At 42.0% G+C, this 15,889-nt stretch overlaps 1 non-coding gene across 1 annotated transcript; it reads left to right on the top strand.

Annotated features, from left to right (window-relative positions):
* The first annotated feature begins 6,460 nt into the window (after nt 1–6,460).
* On the top strand, nt 6,461–6,525 carry LOC122151887. The gene has a single exon (XR_006164325.1). It is a non-coding gene; the product is annotated as a small nucleolar RNA SNORD78 (small nucleolar RNA).
* The last annotated feature ends 9,364 nt before the right edge of the window (nt 6,526–15,889 follow it).

Genomic DNA, 15,889 nt, shown 5'->3' with positions numbered 1-15,889 from the left:
AGACTAGAAATGATAGATCCTGAATTCTAAGGCAGAGTGGACCTTATGGGACTAAACTCCCTCATTTTCAGTCTATTGTCCATCCTCTGCTCCCATCATTAGGTTTTACTCCATTTCCCCACTCCTCCATTCTTCCATGACTATTGTTTCAGTTCATTTTTATGAGAAAAGCTTAAATCACCTACTGTGTAAGATATAAAATGACCCCAAATACTTTTTGGAAAAATTGGGATATAAACTTCTAAAAATATCAGTATGTCAAGTAGCACCCTTAGGGTTGTAGGACTTGGGTCAGGTAACCTAGCATGGAGACTGTCCTTCCAGGACAGACAATAGCATTGTCCTTCCTCCATTCTACTCTGCTTCTCTCTTACCTCAGTTTGGCTTACTGTCTTCATGGTGCATCCTCAAAACACATCTTTGATTCCTTCTCCTCTGCTGCCTCCAAGTTACCCATCCCTTAGCCATCTTCCTTTCTAAAGTTCTTGAACCTGTTTTTTCCATCCCGTTCCCTCTGCTTCCTATGTGGGATCTCACTCACTTTGCCTGGACACTGACTGAAGCCCCTCGCCAACATTCCTTCTTTCTTCTGATATGTGCCAAATTGATGACGGGTGAAGAGTTCCCCAAACACTAATTTCTTTAATGTCATTCCCTCCTGGAATACCTTCACTGGCTGCCCACAGACTCCAGGATAACATCCAAATTCCTTGGTCTGGCAGACATGATCTACTACATGTTGGCCCTAACTTACTTTCCTAGACATTAATAATAATAGACTTTTTTTTTCCCCAAAATGCTACTATTTTTGAAACACTTACTACACTACATGTTTGGCACGGCATTAAGCACTTTATCTAAATTGGTTCTCAGGAGAGCCCTATGAGGTCCCACTATTTGCACTTTACAAATGAGAAAATGAGGCCTGCAGAGATAAGCTGCCGAAGGTCACACAATTAGTCTGCATTGGGGCCAGCATTTGAACCTAAGCCATATGATATAAAACCCATGCTCTGGATCACATCTCTTCACCACCTCTTCTGCCTCAATATGTTCGCTAAGCTGGGGTCAAACTACTTCTGCTCCTTGCCCTCTGCACAGGTCTTAGGCTGTCATAGGCCATCCCCTCCAAAACCCAATCTGGAGCTCAGTATAAAAGGGCTCTAAAAAGCCCTCAATGCATATTAGTTAAAACTCCTCTACATTCACAAGACAAAACAGGGTGAATAAAGATAACATGCAGCCTGGAAGCTTTGATGGGCAATGGGCAGAGGCCCAGTACACTTTCTGGGTGAGCATATACTTGGGAGAGTGGTGGAAGTGTCTGAGCCAGTTGTATTCATTTAAACGGCAGTTCTTTAACTGCATTCTGAAGTCACTTTCTATTCATTCCACTATCCTTTTACATTCTTGCCTCCCTCGTGAAACTTCCTTCCTAGGGTGAGTTCTTGAAATTTCCAAACTGAGAACTACTTAGGAAGATAGGTTCTGACCTCTTGCGCCCTACTGTTTTGCTGCAGGGAGATGGATGAAGAAGCTTCTCATTGGTCCACCTGGTGATTTTTTTTTTTCCCCCCTTCTCAAGGAACAAAAGGTCCCAGAACACCCTTGCTAAGATAAAGTATTTCCTGGTTAGACTCTTCAATCAAGGACCATTCTGATTTCCTAAACATTAAAAGGTAGAATCAGATGAGGTAGAAAAGGCCCTTTAGAAGTCAGAGTCCAGTCCCTCATTGTACAGATGAGGACATTGGAGCCTGGGGAGAAATAACTTTCCCAAGGTCACACAGAACAAGAGTAGCAGAGCCTAGATAAGACCATGAGTCCCATGTCTCCCAGGCAGAGGTCTTTGTCTTGCCCAGCAATGCTGTAGCTGTCACCACCTAAACCAACAACTGCTCCTGTTGTCATTACTTGTCCTCTGGCTTCCCAAGAGACAGATGGGACTTAAGAGCAATTCTTCCCATGTGTCTTTACAGTTGTCAGTGGAGTCAAGGACACTTTCAAGACTTGCATTCTGACCACAACAAGCCAGGTACTAGGAGGATTAAATGACTTGTGGAAGGCTGAGTTGGGGCCAGGGGACAGTCCCATAGACACAGATGGGGAATGCAAAGCTCTTCATTTCGGTGAGGTCCATGAAGGTCTCACTTTCTGGTATCTCTAGTGCACTTCTTGGATTTAAGTCTTAAACATATAACTGCTAAATATCTCAAGATGATGCATAAATCCTGCCCCAGCTGGGTCAGTGTCATTTCTCTACAGCCTCACCCTTTACCCTGCTCTGCTCAAGCCATGCTAACAGCCCACACATTCACTTCTTCACGTATTTGTTTTGTTTTTGCCCCTGCTGGGAATATCTTTCTCCTCTTTATTTTACTAGAAAACTCTTACTTGACTTTGAAGCTGTAGTTAAATGCCTGATCTCCTGACCCTTCCCTCTTAGTCTCCCCCATCTGTCTTCCTACAGAACTCTGTTTATTGCACCTCTTTGGCTCATCCTGGGTTGAATTGTTGTTGTTGTTAGGTGCCATCAAGTCGGCCCCGACTCATAGCGACCCGTCCTTGGGTTTCCGAGGCAGTATCACTACGGAAGTAGGATTGCCCAACCTTCCTTCCAAGGAGTGGCTGGTGGGTTTGAACCGCCAGCCTTCTGGTTAGCAATCAAGTGCTTTAGCCACTATGCTACCAGAGCTCCTTGGGTTGAATTATAGCTATTTATCAACAAGTTTTTTCTCTTTGGTTATACTGAGAATCTCTCAAGAACAGTGTTATTGTTGTTAGTTGCCGCTGAGTAGATTCAGGCTCACTGCAACCCCATGAGTTTCAGAGTAGTAACACACCATAGGGCTTTCTTGGCTGTAACCTTAATGGAATCAGATTTCCAGGCCTTCTCTTCCCTGATACTACTGAGTGAGTTTGAACTGCCAACCTTTAGGTTAGCAGTTGAGTGCAAACCGTTTGCACCACAGTAGTTCAATTATATTCATCCTTGTGTTCTGAGTGACAAGCCAATTTCCTGGAACCTAGAGGGAACAGCATAATGACCAGCTTAAACAGAAGAGAAATCCATCTGCTGAAGGAAAATTTTGCTCCAACTTCCAAAACAGAGAACCCAACGAAGATTTGTTCTAAGAATCACAAAGGCCCCCAAACAGTCAGTTGCCACTATAACTGAATGGTAAAGCATTTTTCAAGCTGCTGCTGAGAGCACACTTCCATGTATGCCTCATGCACATGTGTGTGTGCACATTCACACAGAGGTTAGAAGGAGCTGGCCTTTATGGCAAGATGCACCAAAGAAGATAAGATCACCATGCTGCAAAAGAAGGTAAGCCACGTGATGATGTGGGTAACCCCAGGCATAAATGACATCCTAGGCAAGGCCCAACTTAAATCTAACCACATTATCCTTTCATGAAACAGACATGAAAAAGCACAACTAAAACAATTACAAAAAGGGTGGTTTAATACCTTCTTGCCTTGATGGTATCACAGCTACTGACTCCAGGGCTACACTTGAGGAAAACACTTCTTTGAGATAAAGAGATGAACTATCTGTTCAAGAGAATGTGCAGGAAGCCAAGGTAACTGGGCGACGCATAATGAAATGGTTTGTGGCCAATGAGCCATTAAACAAAAGTGTCCTCGGGCGGCACCAGTTATGTAAGCAAAGGAAATCTAAACCCACTCTGGTCTCAAAGTGAAGATTCTGTGGGTACCAGTGTGTGCGTGTGTGTCATCACTAAACATTACAGCTAAAGTGAAATTCACAGTTCCCCAAATTGTGGCTGAGACTAGTATAAAATGAAAAGGTTGAAAAGGTGAGACTGGTTGTTACAGCAGCCACAAAGCACCTTTCCTGGTGACTCCATGTGCTGTGTGAAGGGTGAAGGCTCACTTGCTGAATGACTAGCACTATGTTACTGCAAACTGAGGGATCAGCATGGATGAATTGGTCTATCACAGAAAGGGATACTGAAGTTCGACATCATCTGACATGATTAGGTTCTGAATTACCTGAGCCACAGATAATGGTATTTTTCTCATACATAGCCCATGTCTCACTGCTTTGCAGTTTCCTCTTGGCCCTTTTTATTTCCCCAAGGAATCTTCTGATTCTTTAAGGTCCCCCAAAATGGGAACAATCACAGTTGGGATGGGCCTCGGAGAGGTTAAGGTCTCAAAATTACAGGCTCAGAGGCTGGTTATTGTGACTTTACCTTTAGTGAATGCTCTTGATCTTGAGTAAGTTACTTAACCTAAACTCAGTTTCCTCATCTATAAAATGGGAATAACAGAACCTACCTAGTTAAGGTAGGATTAGAAATCTGAGTTAATTCACATAAAGTACTTAGCTCATGTGTCATAAGCACCAAGTTAGATTTCACTATATGGAGGTATTATTACTGATGAAAATTGAAGAATACAGTCTGCAGTATGGATTGCATCTCAATACAAAGAAAACAAAAATTCTCACAACTGGACCTATAAACAGCATCACGATAAATGGAGAAAAGATTGAAGTTGTCAAAGACTTCACATTGCTTGGTTCTACAAACAACACCAATGGAAGCAGCAGTCAGGACATCAGACGATGTATAGTACTGGGCAAGTTAGCTGCAAAGGACCTCTTTCAAGTGCTGAGGAGCAAAGATGTCTCCTTGAGGACTAAGGTATGTCTGACACAAGCCATGATATTTTCAATTGCCTCATATGCATGTGAGAGGTGAACAATGAATAAGGAAGACAGAAGAAGAATTGATGCTTTTGAGTTGTGGTGCTGATGAAGAATGCTGACAGTACCATGGACTGCTAAAAGAACTAACAAAACTGTCCTGGAGGAAGTGCAGCCAGAATGCTCCTTGGAAGCGACAATGGCCAGACTTTGTCTCACCTATTTTGGTCATGTTGTCAGAAGAGACCATCCACTGGAGAAGGATGTCATACTTGGTAAAGTGGAGGGTCGATGAAAGAGGAGAAGGTCCTCAATGAGATGGATTGACAGAGTGGCTGCAGTGATGGACTCAAGTATAACAGGGATTGTGGAGCTGGCATGAGACCAGGCCGTGTTTCGTTCTGCTGTGCATAGGGTCACTATGAGTTGGAGATGACTCGACAGCACCTAACAACAACAACAACAACAACATGATAATCTATTCCAATTCTCTCAGTTTATAGAAGAGATACAGAGAAGTAAAGTGATTTGTCCCAAGAAGATCAGTCTTGGGTGATCCAGTAACTATTGTCCCTGATAGATGATGACTAGACCCAGTGTAGCAGCATTCATGAATGACTGAGTGAGTGTGAGAACTCAGGTCTATAGAGCTGTACCACACTGATGTCATTACTGTTATTTATCACTCCATGGCTCTTTCTTTCCAAACATGTCTTAAGTTCCTGAAAAATAGTGAGCCTTGTACTTCTTAATCTCCGTTCCCCCCCCCCCCAAAAGTGTAGCACTTCATAGTACTGGAAAAATATTTGTTCATCAGTTGATTACAAAGACTGCTGTTGATTTTTACAGCAATAGGTTTGTGTGTTATAGCTGCTTCTCTTCCACACTATTATGTCCTCATAATTTCATAAAAGTTATCCAGGAAGGACTTGTCCTAATGTGTTATCAAAGGGAAGCATTCCACCTCTTTTTGGAATGTAGATATAGATTGCTCCAGAACAAATTGCAGGAACACTAATTAGAGCCACTGGTAATTTGACTGATGCTCTAAAGCCCCAAAGCACTAACCAAAGGCATCTTTGTTCTAATACATTAAAGCTTTTGTCACTACATATCAAAATGGTCAAGTTGCCTTTGATAGGACTGCCAATACCCCCAGCCCAGATGTCAGGGTCAAGATGCCAGCCCACCAAATCAATCATCAGAAACGTTCTCATTGCCAGCTCTCCTCCTGAAAGCTGAGCGTGTCGCACACTTTGCTGACTCTAAACAGGATTATTTCAATAAACGTTGTTATTTTTATTGTCTTCTGCAGTACTGAATAAGCTCCTCATAAACCAGCCTTTTTGCAAACCACCATGACCTAAATATTTAATTCAGATCTTTATTTTATGTTTCATGAAATCTTTTAATTTAACACCACTGCAAACGTCTAAATGAATGTAAATGGTGTTGTGTTGGTACTAAGCTTTCAGGGCTAGACTTTGATGGTGAATATTAGGGTCACAGCAAGAGCTCAAGAGAGCATGGGCATAACTGGGAAGGGCCTAGCATATGCTTCTTGCCCTAGTAACTTATACCTTCGCAGTTGCTTCATTGAATTTTTCCTGTTCTTGACCTCTAGCCCTGTTTTCAATAATATTGGTATACTAAGTGGAATAAATAGTCTTGCATATAAAGAAATGTTAAAAGTCTGAGTGTGGCTAAAATATCCTCAGATGATTAAAGGCACAAGGGGTGGGAAGAGAGGTGAACTTAAAGATCAATCAAATGGACAGAGATATGCAATGATGTTGATCAAATGTGTGACCTGAAATGAGAATGTAGACAAATTTAACACTGAATATAATAATAATAAAAACCCAAGTAGATAGAGGTAGTGTGTTCCTTGGAGGGCCCAGCCAGGCAGCAGTCCTACATCAGGGTCTGAGATTGAGCCCCACCAGCTCCTCCAAAAAGATACTCTAGAATCTGCTGTTCTTCCCTTAACTTTTTGTAGCCTATTCAGAGTCTCTGAAGTTGGGGACGGCTAACGGAATTAATAGGGAGCCCTGGTAGTACAATGAATGGTTGTGCCCTCAGCTGCAAACCAAAAAGTTGGTGGTTCCAACCTATTAGTGTCTTTGCAGGAGAAAGAACTGGCAATCTGCTCTCATCAATATTATAGCCAGAAAACACTAGGCAGCTCTACTCTGTCACACGCAGTCACAATTAGTCAAAACTGACTCAATGGCTGGCACCTAATTACAACAACAACGGGAGTGATGAATGTCCACGTTCTTAATGACACTCACTGTCCATTGCTTTTTCAACACTAACATTGCCTGAGACCTGTGTTGTCCAAAATGGTAGCCACCAACCACATGTGGTTACTGGGCATTTGAAATATAACTAGTCCAGACTGAGATGTGACTTAAGTGGAAAATATATTCCTGATGCTGAAGTACTAAAGAAAGAATGTAAAGTATTTCATTAATAGCTTTTTATATTGATTACATGTTGAAATTAAAATATTTTGGATGCATTGGGTTAAGTAATCATATTATTAAATAAACTTCACCATTTTCTTTTCAATTACAGATATTATTAAATTAATTTCACCTGTTTCTGTCCATAAGTTTAAGTGTGGCTACTAGAAATTTTAAAATTACATCTGTAATGCATGTTCTGTCTCTACTGGACCGTTAGTGCTGCTCTAGACAATTACCAGGGAAGTCATTTCCACTTAAGACAGATGAAGCCAGTAAAGCACAAAACTCCTCAAGCCCAGCCCTCTGGCCACTTCCTGTCACACTCAGAATGAAATCCATGCTCCTACCAGGGCCCCTGTGAAACTGAGGCACCTGGTCTGCCTGCCTCTCCAGCTTCCCTCTGGTCACTCACTTCAGTCATGTTGATGTCTTACTCAGAAACTTCAGGCTTGTTCTAGGCCCAAGCAGGATCGTTGCAGGCTGTTCCCTGCCTGGAGTACTTTTCCCTCAGATGTTTTTATCATTTGGGTCTCAATTCACATGCCATCCTCTTCCCACATGTAGAATAACCTCCCAAAGAGGTCTATATCCTAATGCTTGGAACCCGTGAATATGCTACTTTATATGGCAAAAGAGACTTTGCAGGTATTATTAAGGATATTGAGAAGGGAGATTTTCCTGGATTGGATTATCTGGGTGGGTCCAAGGGAGAGGGGGAAGGCAGGGAGTTAGACCACAGAAGATGTAATGATGGAAGCAGAGGTGGGGTGATACAGGGCCACAAGGCAAGGAAAGCAGGCAGCCTTAGAATCCAGAAAAGGCAAGGAAATGTATTGTCCCCTAGAGCCTCCAAAAGGAACATAGTCCTCTCTACCCATTTTAGACTTCCAGAAGTATAAGATAATAAATCTGTGTTGTTTAAACCCACTAAATTGGTGATAATTTGTTATAACAGCAATACACCAAATCAAACTCATTGCCTTCGAGTGGCATTCGACTCATAGTGACCCCTCCTTGGGTTTCCAAGGCAGTTATCTCTATGGAAGTAGATTGCCCAACCTTCCTTCCGAGGAGTGGATGGTGGGTTTGAACCACCAGCCTTCTGGTTAGCAGTCAAATGCCTTAGGCATTATGCCACCAGAGCTCCTGCCCCAATCTGAGACTGTGCACTACCTCAAGCCCTACATCCTCCATCCCTTGCTCCTAGGTTATTCTGTTACTGATATGTTACTGCTTTCAGATAGTATCTAGTTTTTGGTTGACTTATTCACTTGTTTATATCTCTCCTGGCTAGAATGTGAGCTCCATGGGTGCAGAGACCTTCTCTGTTGATTTATCACTAAGTGCCCTATCCTTGAATTAGTTAGTGCCTGCCACATAGTAAATTTTCACTGGTAGGAATGAATTATTGAATAAATGAATGGATGAAAACTGGCTATTTGAAAGATTCATTTTCATCCAATTAGACCTCTTCTGAAAACTTTTAGAGAAAAAATATACCTCAAGTAAATGAAAAGCAAAACTCATTGCAATCGAATCCATTCTGACTCATAGTGACCCCCACTAATTTTCCAAGACTGTAAATCTTTACAGAAGCAGACTGCCTCATCTTTCTTCCACAGAGAAGCTGGTGGATTCAAACCACCAACCTTTTGGTTAGCAGTCAAATGCCTTAACCACTACACCACCAGAGTTCTTTTAAGCAGATGAAGTGAACCAAATTAACAGATCTTGGAGAGTGCATACTATTTACAAGGTGTTGTGATGGTACTACAGAGATACAAAGCATTCAATAATTTTGTTCCTCCTTCAGTATCTGAGGAGAGATAAGCACAGATACAGGACAGTACAATGGGCACTGTAGTGTGTCAAATGGTTGGGACCAAATGAGTGGTGGGGCATTAGTATAAGCAGTGGTGTACTAGTAAACCAATTCTCAAAAAATTTTTTTGAAAGACCTGATTTTGTAGTGCTTGCTGATTTCCATAGTGTAAATCGTCCCACAATGGCCAATTTCAAGATATCATTGTGCTTTCCTTGAACGTAAAGTTGGGAGGAGATACACAGGGGGGTCTTGTTGAGGAGATAGATTCCAATGGGACCTAGATGAGTTGGTGGTATGTGGATAATCTTAGGAGCCAGGAAGGAACATGGCATATTCTTTTAAGAGCTGGTGAAGTGGGGTCTCAATGGCCCTTTGGCTCCAGTGGGTTCCCTGTCAGTGAGATAGGCAAAAAGAGCAACCAAACAGAAGTCAAAATGGAAAGGGCTGCCTGGAGAGATTCTGGAGCAGAGAATTTTATTGTCAGGAGGACCATGATGATTTTCCAGCCCAACACTTATAACGAGCATGGGGTGGGTACAAGAGCGAACTCAGGCTTCCAAAGCCCAGATAGGAACAGAGAACAGGTTGTGCTCACTAAGCTGGTTATAAAATACCCAGACTTGAACGCAGGCCTGTATCTTCACTCATCTCATACACTTGAGATGGATACAACATGCAGCTCCTCACAGTTCATTCTAAAGATGACCCATCAAGAGAACTTGCGACAACATACTTTAGGACAGTTCTCAAAGTTACCATCCCTGACCCAGAAGTCATTGCTCTAATTTATAAGCCTGGGAGATCTGATTCTGAGGATCCTAAGGTGGTGTTTAAGAAGTTGCTGACCAGAGTCAGATAGGACCCAGATATGAGTCACCACTTCCCAGATGAGTGACACTGGGGAGGTTACTTAACCTCTCTAGTCTTTGGGCTCCTCATCTCTAAAATGCAGATAATAATAATAATACCTTCCTCAGAAGGTACTGGCTAATCTACTTTTGTAAAGATTTACTGCCTTGGAAACGCAAAGGGGGTTGCTATGAGTTGGAATCAACTCAATGGCAGGTTTTCTTTTCTTTTTTTTTTTCCCCCAGAGGGTTTTGTGAAGATCATAATGCTGGAGTATAAAAGGTACCCAGCAAATGCCTGGTGCATTGTATGTGTCCAATAAATGTGCACTATAATGCTGATGATGTAGTGGTTAAAGCATTTGGTTGCTACCTAAAAGGTTGGTGGTTCAAACCCAACAGCTGCTACACAGAAGGAAGATGGGGCAGTCTTATTCCATAAAGATTTATAGCCTTGGAAACCCAATGGGGTTGCTGTGAGTTGGAAGTGACTTGATGTTAATGAGTTTGGATTTTGGATTGATGATGCTGGTGATGATGATAATCATGTTTTTTTCCACTTCTCAAGGCCTTGCCAGACAGAACCAAAGCTAACAAGCTGGAGTATATGCCCGCCATCCATAGTAACATGCCCTTTGTCATTGCTCTGAGCAGGGAACCCTCTCCTCACATATTGTCTGGACACTTGGTCCACCGGCCACTCCAGTCCTATCTCTTCCTTGTTGATCACTTTAAGAGCAAGTATTGGTTTGTGTGGAGGGTGAGATGTTTAACTTGCTTTGGGAGTGTTTCAATGAAGCACAAGGATAAGGCTATTATGTGAACACAGGGACAACAATGAAAACAAGACTGCTTTCTGAAAAGCACCAAAAAGCTTTATTTTGCCTGAATGGCCATTATTTTCATTCTTTTCTCCCACACAAAGCACCGGAGCACATTTCATTCAGTCTGTGGTTGAGTGAGTGGGTGTGAAGATGCGGTACAAACAAAAGAGGTAACATATTGCTGTTGTCAGGTCTCTTGTTAAGCGCTTTGGGAGGTGGACCAAGCTTCCCTGCTAGCCCCACTGCTTGACTCATCAGGAACAACAACGTATAAAAATATAAATATAAAAACCCTACATAATCCTTGACATGGTTACATGACAATTTATAAGCAGGAGCTGGATTTTAAAAGTTGGCAGAACATAAAAGCACAATATTCTCTAAAGACCATGGCACCTTGTCTTCCCCTCTGACAGTCTTAGGCGTCAATGCTGCTGCCTTGGAAACACTGTTCTTACTGCCCCACAGGAACAAGGTGTAATTTTTGCTCTGTTCCTTTGACAAACCAGGATCCCAGAGGGTGAGTGCAAAAGGCGCAGCTGGTGTGGGCTTGCCTGGAGACTAGAGTTAAGCATGAGGTAACAGGGTACTGGGGTGTTCTAGGCCCCAAGTTGTCCAAAACACACAACTCAGAGGAAGGGAAGACCATAATCTCCTGCTCTGATTTTTTTGAAAATAAAAACCAATTTCTATTAAGGGATGGAAGTAAATAATGCCATTTTGTAAACTGTCTTTATGAAAGACAAGTCAAATGGCTTTGGTTTATGGCAGTGTGCATGCATGCACACACGTGTGTGTGTGTGTGTGTGTGTAATTTCTTTCTTTATTGTCTTCCTACAAATCCAAAAGGCTACTGTGTCAATCAGATCTAAGTTCTAAAAACTTTTCTTCTGTATCCCTGGATGACTCTGTAGAGGAAGGAAATGTTTCTGTATAACCCCTCAGCTCTGCAGCCAGGGCTCTAACTGCCATGTTCCCCATGGAGTCTCCCTGGTGCTCATACTGTAAGTACTTCCTGAGTGAGTGATGAATGAGTGATAGTATTCTGGCATTTTTCCAATTTCACAATACCTGTAAGAGGGCCCCCCGGCCCAGTTGTACACCTGTGCCTGCACCTCAGTTAGAAGTAGCATGTCCCAAGGTTATTCAGCCAGATGAGTCACAGTTAAGAACACCATCATGGAGTGTCACAGTTAGGAACACTATCATGGGAATCACAGAGTCTCATTTTGAATAGAGTCTCTGCCACTTTCTAGTTGCATCACTTTTCTCTTATGAATCTTCCCAAGCCTTGGTTTTCTCATGGTGATGATTTTCTCAGGGTTTAAAATAGTGATGGATAATACCTGCTTCTCATCTTCCTGCAGGGATTATGTGCACAATCTTCAATGAAGTATAGTTATTAATGTTTATTGAATAAGACCTCCCAGGCTTACTGTGCCTGGTACTATGTAGTGGGTGATAAAAGGGTAAAGTAATCCATGTTTGGGGAACTCTGGGAGCCTATCATTGTATACACTTTGAATGTACCTCTAACTTGTGTCCAGAGGTTGGCATCCTGCTTTCTCATGTAGCAGCTGCACAGCAGTGTGGTTCTGCTCCCTATAACCAGCTGTGTATGACACTTTGCAAGTCTGTAACATTCATAGTGTGCATAAGCTTCAGTCTACCACCTATCTGTCAGTTTGCCATATTATGATGGCTTACATGTTACTGTGATGCCAGAAGCTATGCCACCAGTATTTCAAATACTAGCAGGAACACCCATGGTAGATGGGTTTCAGTGGAGCTTCCAGACTAAATAGACTAGGAAGAAAGGCCTGGTGATCTACTTCTGAAAATTAGCCAATGAAAACCTTCTGTATCATGACAGAACACTGTCTGACTCACTTGTTTTGGACACATCACCAGGAGGGATCAATCACTAATGAAGGACATCATGTTTGGTGAAGCAGAAGGCAATAAATCCTTGAGAGACCACTGGTGAGATGTATCAGTGCAATAGCCACAGCAATGACTTGAACACACTGGCAGTTAAGAGGATGAGGTAGGACTGGGCAAAGTTTTGTTCTGTTTTACATAAAGTGCTATGAGTCAGAGTTAACAGCAGCTAACTATTTGCTTCAGTCCCTTATCTATAAAGAAGGATCCTAACCCCTAACTCCCAGTTTTATTGTGAGGATTAAATGAAACTGTATGTAAAGCACCTGCCACAGGGCCCAGCACATAGTCGGTGCTCATGAAATCTGGTGATCATGCATTCTTTATACGTTCTAAGGAAATCTATCTGAGAAGACAAGATGAATGTGAACAAAGCAATGTGGGAGCATGATAGAGTCAGCAAACGATAAAGAACTAAACAGAACAAGTAAGAAAATCTTTGGTATGGGCTAGAGCTGCAGGCAGCCCAGCAGGAGAATGAATGGTGCTAGATGACTCCATGGCCAACAGATTCATGGAGGACGCATCCTGAATTGAAACTTGAAGAAATGACTTAAATGGCTCTGATTCTTCCCCTCAGATACAAAGAGTTTTGATGAAACAAATCATGTCATTTGACAAAATAAATCCAAGTGCCAGATTCATGTCATGGGATCACACGGGTAAAATGAGTATGAGAAAGAAGCCCAGGCTGGGCCAGGTGGTACAAAGGTTCTCATCTGCTAACAGCATTTCCCCCTGAAAGCTCACCATTTATATCCTTTATGTCTCTAACTCTAGCAATTAGTAATGACCTCCAGCTTAGCATTGAGAGCATTCTTTTATGACAAGGGCCAGCCAGACATGCAATCTTTCTACTCAGAGTTCAGAGTGGGGGGGTGGGGTGGGGAGGAGAACAAGGCAGATTCACACTGTACATGCTTCCAATTAAAAATACAGACAGAGCCAAGAGCAAAATGAATGTCACCGAAAAGAAAGTGCTGCCACCCACTCTTGGCCTAAAGGTCACTATGCCACAGCCTTGGCCATTATCTCCAGCTGCAAAGGTCATGGGGGCTGTCTGCATCTCTAGGGAGTATGTAGGCTTTCATGAGGCCTCAAAATGACTATTGCTCTGACACCAAAATTAGTGATAAGCTCTCAGTAGAAGAAGATAATAGAGAAATGGAGTGACTGTAACCTTTTCCACCATTTCTCTTGTCGGCTCCATGAAGCAGAGTCACAAGGCATAAAACGAGAAGTTTCCACATTCTACAAAAGACTACAAGACTGCTGACTTAATTGGGTGCGTAACAAATGGCTATACCATTGCCAACAAGAAGACATCAAAGAAGAAGGAGACTGTAGCGATTAACATCTCACGACATCACTTTGAATCTGGAAACTGGCTCACAATAGATCTGGACAGACATTGCTACAACACAGTTACCTGGATGGTTCCATTAATATTCCAATCATTATGGCCCAGCATGGGCAACAACACCACTCTCTAAGTTGCTGAATTTCAGGAAAATTTAAAGGTAGAAGTAACACTGGACTTGGAGTCAGATAGACCTAAAATGCAACCTCAATTATTGTCTGTATTCAATGGGCAACAGTATAAAATCTTTTACCATCTGTGTATCATGATTCCAGTTATGTCATCTGAAATAATCTTAAAAGCTACAGTGCAAGGACCTAGTGAAGATTAAATGTGAGAAAGAATGGAAATGTCCTTTATAAAGGTAAGATATAACAAATAGAAACAACAGTATTATTGTTGGCAATGATATGACTATTACTACTATTATCTTTGTTGGAAGGAAGATGGAGCAATCTACTTCCGTAGTGACACTGCCTCGGAAATCCAAGGAGGGGTCGCTGTGAGTCGGGTCCGACTCAATGCACATAACAACAACAACATTATCTTTGTTACCTTGTCCACTCTGAGGTGATGTTGCTTTTCCTAGAAGCATATTAAATGCTTCTAGGAGAGATGTTTTTTGCTATTGATGATTAAATGGAATCTGCAAAATGCTATACACAGGTTTCCCCTCCTATCAGAAAATAAAGCATTCCTGTGAAATCTTGGAAGTCAAATGGTGTAAAGTGAAGAAGAAATTACCATTCATTTGTTTTGCTGTTAGGTGGCATCGAGTCATCTCCAGACTCATAGCAACCCTATGTACAGCAGAATGAAACACTGCCCGGTCCTGTGCCAGCTCCATGATTCTTGCTATACCTGAGCCCATCATTGTAGCCACCATGTCAATCCATCTTGTTGAGGGCCTTCCCCTTTTTTGTTGACCTTCCACTTTACCAAGCATGATATCCTTCTCTAGGGAATGATCCCTTCTTACAACATGACCAAAGTAGGTGAGACAAAGTGTCATTCTCGCTTCCAAGGAACATTCTGGCTGCACTTCCTCCAGGATACATTTGTTCTTTCAGCACTCCATAGGACTTTCAGCATTCTTCACCAACACCACAACTCAAAAGCATCGACTCTTCTTTGGTTTTATTCATTGTCCAGCTCTTACATGCATATGAGGTAATTGAAAATACCATGGTTTGTGTCAGGTGCACCTTAAGTCTTCAAGGAGATATCTTTGCTCTTGAGCACATGAAAGAGGTCTTTTGTAGCAGATTTGCCTAATGTAATCATCTGATATCTAGACTGCTGCTTCCATTGGTGTTGATTGTGGATCCAAGTAATATGAAGTCTTTGACAACTTCAATCATCTTTCCATTTATCGTGATGTCATTTATTGGTCCAGTTGTGAGAAGTTTTGTTTTCTTTATATTGAGATGTAATCCATATTGCAGACTGTATTCTTCAATCTTCATCAGTAAGTGCTTCAAGTCATCCTCACTTTCAGCAAGCAAAGTTGTGCCATAAGCATATCACAGGTTATAATGAGTCTTCTTCCAATCCTGATGCCATGTTCTTCTTCATATAGTCCAGCTTCTTGGATTATTTGCTCAGCATACAGATTGAATAATTATGGTGAAAGGATATAACACTGATGCACTCCCTCCCTGATTTTAAACCATGCAATGTCCCCTCGTTCTGTTCTAACGACTGCCTTCTGGTCTATGTACAGGTTCCTCATGAGTACAATTAAGTGTCTGGAATTCCCATTCTTCTCAATGTTATCCATAATTTGTTATGATCCACACAATCAAATGCTTTTGCATAGTCAATGAAACACAAGTTAACATCTTTCTGGTATTCTTTGCTCTAAGCCAAGATCCATCTGACATAGCAATGATATCCCTTGTTCCATGTCCTCTTCTGAATCCAGGTTGCATCTGTGGAAGTT

This window comes from Orycteropus afer, unplaced genomic scaffold (assembly GCF_000298275.1).
Source record: "Orycteropus afer afer isolate SDZICR_OR568_19922 unplaced genomic scaffold, OryAfe1.0 scaffold00015, whole genome shotgun sequence".
NCBI lineage: Eukaryota > Metazoa > Chordata > Mammalia > Tubulidentata > Orycteropodidae > Orycteropus > Orycteropus afer.
Note: the sequence above shows the minus strand (reverse complement) of the source record. Positions and strands in the feature narration are given on the sequence as shown.